The sequence below is a fragment of the Canis lupus genome, chromosome 10 (assembly GCF_003254725.2).
Source record: "Canis lupus dingo isolate Sandy chromosome 10, ASM325472v2, whole genome shotgun sequence".
Taxonomy (NCBI): Eukaryota; Metazoa; Chordata; class Mammalia; order Carnivora; family Canidae; genus Canis; species Canis lupus.
The window spans coordinates 61,451,424-61,455,618 of record NC_064252.1 but is presented as its reverse complement, the minus strand read 5'-3'; the positions used below and the strand labels follow the sequence as shown (position 1 = coordinate 61,455,618).

Here is a 4,195-nt window from a genome sequence, read left to right as displayed (position 1 = left end):
AGCATTGATCAATGCAAGCAGCCTAATGTTTTGTTTCTGTTTCCCCTCCAACCCTCTTTTGCCTTCCCCTGCTTTCCCCTCCCTTCTTGCCCCAGGTACCTGTGACACTCTTCACATTTAGAAAGAGAGTTCTAGCCTGTCCTGGTCAGTTTGTGCTGGGATTTAGTGTTTAATACAGAGCCTTCAACGGCTGAGCCTCCAAAATGACTCTCTGACAGCCAGCCATTAATTACCATCATCCGCGTCTAATTCATTCATCCCTCTCCCTCTCATGTAGAGGGACAGCTAGGGCTGAGGGCACTCAGGGAAATGTAGGCATGATTCCATGTTCTTTATGCAGAGAGGGCTGCCGGAGACTTTGTTGGATGCAGGGGCTTTAATTGAATTGGCTTGCCAATAAAGCTGTTGTCATTCAGTAAGTGAATTTGTTGTACTACTCGAACCACAGCTGCTGCAGACAGCCCAGAATTTCCTGAAGGCAAGCCAGACCCTGGGCTTGCCTGGGTTCAGCCTTTTTGATTGATCTCAAAGGCCAGGCAATGTGTCTCCTCCCACCCCATCCATGTCCCCTCACCGGTGGGGCTTGGTTTTGGCACCCATTTGGATGGCAGCGAGTTGCAGAGGCAGGATTGAGCAGGAACCTGGTGAGCCAATGGATATGACCTTAGGGGGTCTCATAGGGTACAGGGAACCCATAGGCATGTTAGAGATATAATTGGAGGGTAGGAAAGCCTTGCCCACCACAATTGGCTGTTTTTTCAGTCTCTAGACAGCTGCTGCCCTGGGCTCCATCGAGCTGGTCACAAGAGGTTATCGCTTCCCATTGTAAAAAAGAAATTGAGAATATGACAGTTAATATATTTGTAGAGCCTTGTTTAAGAGGTCGAGTGGTATTGAGGAAATACCACAGCAGTAGAACTGGCATTTGTTACTGGGAGATCGTTGGTCCAGAAATGCTCTACCTCTCCCCACAGTTTATAAAACATGGCAAGATTGGCAGGTTGTATGATTTATGATGGCTTTAAAGTAACATCAAGATTAAGGAAAGTTTTTCAAGGGGCTACAGGGCCATTTTTATTTTCTGTGTCCAAGTGCTTGCATGTAGTGGGCTCAAGTGGATGGGTGCAGGACCTGCAGGCAGATTTACATGTTTTTGGTGTCTTTACAACTTATACACCTGGAGATTGCTCATTGAGCTCTTTTTTCAAGGGATTTCTCCCCTTGTAATTTGAAATTCTCTGAGCAGGGCTGAGACCTTTTCAGGGAGCCTACTCTCCAATTGTAGGGTTCATAGAACAGAAGAATCTCTAGTGTGTTTTCAATTATTCAAGAACAGAGGATTTTCCAGCTCTTGCACCTGTTCTCCATAGCGTACCTACCTCTTTGCCCTTTCATTGTACCTTCACCAGGAACTTGGATGGAAAAAAACCCCTAAGCCAAATTTAGTTTTTGTTTGGGTCCTGAAATTCTGACAACTCAGAAACTCTGTATATTAAACCTACGTATTGTCCCCATTCTTGACCTGACAAATGAGGACTGAATTGATATGCCACATGCGTGGCTCTAAGATTTTAAGAAAAAAAAAAAAAAAAAGATGGTGGTGCACAGGTGAAAAATACTTTGGGATTCTCTATCAGCATGAATACATGGAGTGAGAGGGTGAGGTGGAGTGTACACAGACTCAAGTGTGTGTACGTGTATGTGTGAGAGAGCGAGCAAGTGAAAGTCAGACTTTGATGTCTGACTTTGGGGTGAAATAGAGAAAACAGTGCTTCTAATTCTAATCAGTAAATCTGTTGGCCATAACTTTCTCTAGTATAATCATGACTTATAGTCTCTTTCCCCAAATTAAATCATGGCAGATGTGACTATGGAAATATAATAATTATAGTTTTGTTTCATGGAGGTGGATTGAACTACAAATCAAATTTAAGGTTCATCTTCTGAAGCTTCAAACTTATGCTAATTTTTTCCCAAAATTTGTTAACTTTTAAAGTCATAACTAAATGTTTCTCTTTTCAAATGAAAAGCTTGTCTGTCCAAGCCACAGATGTTCTGAAATAGTAAGAAAAAGACAAAATAAATTAAAAATCTTCCTCCACATGGTAAAAGTGTACTTCCCAAGGAAAGGATTTTGGTGGCTGCTCTTCTCCATTACCACCACCTAGACACTTCCTACACTTCCTGTTCTGTCTTCTGGGCTTTGCATCCTTCATGTTCCTTCTCCTCCCTGATCCTCCTTCCTTACTATGTCTTTCCTTCCATGTTTCTCAGTCTTTTCCTCCTGGTCTCATGCTGTCACATATCAAAATATGTGACAATATCTAAGAATAATATTAAAATTTTAAATGGTCTTGTCTTTACATATATGATTTCCTTAGCTGGGAACATTTTGGGAACAAAATGATTATTCCTCCTGCATTCATGTTGGGAGGTTTGCATAATTTGTACTCAGTAAAGAGGCTACCAGGACCCTGGTGATTGCTCCCAGATGCTACTTCCCACTAGCTACCATCTTGGTTGGAAGTCTTGGGTCCGTGTTGAACTTTCTAAGGTAATAAATTCAGAGGAACTCAGCGAGACCAACCCATAAGAGTCTTCATTTTGAGTTTCTGCTTTTCATAATGAGTATCTTTTTCTACTTTTCTTTGATAAGTGGAATTAACATCTCCACATGAACTGGAAAGGCTAAGTTGACCTTAGTTTCTTGAGGATTTTACGTCTTGCTCTGACACCTTCAATGACTTCATCAGAATTTAGGTGTATTAAGGGATCAAGGAGCTTGATTGTTATGTGTGAAGTTCTCAAGGTGTTCTCAGAGCATGTTTCTAAACCAAATTATGATAGTCCCCAAGGAAGAAGACTCTCCATGTGCCAGATGAACCCACATCAGTGTGAAACCTCATGACAAGCCAGCATAATATTTTAATCATTTTCTATCAGTGGCTATGGAAAATGGTTGTGGAAAAAAATATAATCAGTATCCTTTGTTCTTCCCCTGATTTGGTAAGCATTGTTTTCACTTCTCTTTCCAAGATTCAGAATTCTACTTTGGTTCCACTGTTACTTTTCTTCTCAAACCGGGGTATGTGGGGTGAGGTGGTGGTATGTTGGGTAAACCTTGGGGCTGTAGGATCAACATGGTGATTTTCCTGGAGCATTTATTTATTTAAGAATTTTTGAGGAAGTGTTGCTGTTTGTAGTGGGCATCATGGCTTCAAGGTTACTTTGTGGAATTGGAATGCTGGCTGGGCAGGCCCTCAGGGCCCACAATCCCAATGGAGTCACCATGGTACACTCCATGGCTTCTAGAGGTGATGATGAAGATCAGGCGACTAGGCTGGAAAGGGAGGTCAGGATGGCTACATGGAAGGACTGGACCCATATAATATGCTAGCTCCCAAAGGCAGCTTCACACACCAGCAAAGACCCTCATTTAGTCCCATCTATCACTGGCAAGTGAATCATGGGCTGCATCTGTGAGGAGGACAATACTGTCAATCATCTGGTTCTGGCTCCACAAAGGCAAGGCCCAGCAAGGCCCTAGTTGTAGAATCCATTGGAAACTAGTGCTCCACCAGCTGGCCCACTGAGCCTTTGCACTAACTTATTCAAAATGTGCTGCAAAGTTTCTTCTTTCCAATAAAGACTAGCTATACTGCATTGGCTCCTTCTTCCATTAAAAACAAAATTTTTTTTGAGGAAAAGTAAATTGATAGATTATTATTACGTTATGGAGTTAAAATTTACATTTATTTTAAATAAATTGAAAATTTTGCATTAATTTTAAATAAAATCAGGAAACTTAAAACTTCTGCTTGGGATTCTTTACATCAATCTCCAACTTGGGTCCCCAGAAGTGTGATTTTACTCTTCTCTGAGTGAAGGGTAGGAAGTCACATGACCTTTGAGCCAGTTACCCTACTGAATTTCTTATCAGAGCTGAGAAAGATTTATTTGTCTGATTTGAATTTTAATATCTTTAGAGTATGGATTTTATTGTATGTATAATGTTAAATTCAGTCATCTCTAATAATGGTGCTAGATATTAGTAGTCCTATGCAACTGTAAGAAGGGGCAAGACTTCAGTCAATTTTAACTCTTCTTGGTTAATGATAATGTCTGGATGTGCATATAGTCAATCGAAGACTTGTCATTTGTATGTGGATTATTTTAGCTTCTTATGTTCTGAATT

The 4,195-nt window shown here is 41.0% G+C and overlaps 1 pseudogene; it reads left to right on the top strand.

Annotated features, from left to right (window-relative positions):
• The first annotated feature begins 3,211 nt into the window (after window positions 1–3,211).
• On the top strand, window positions 3,212–3,593 carry LOC112672884 (cytochrome c oxidase subunit 5B, mitochondrial-like; annotated as a pseudogene).
• The last annotated feature ends 602 nt before the right edge of the window (window positions 3,594–4,195 follow it).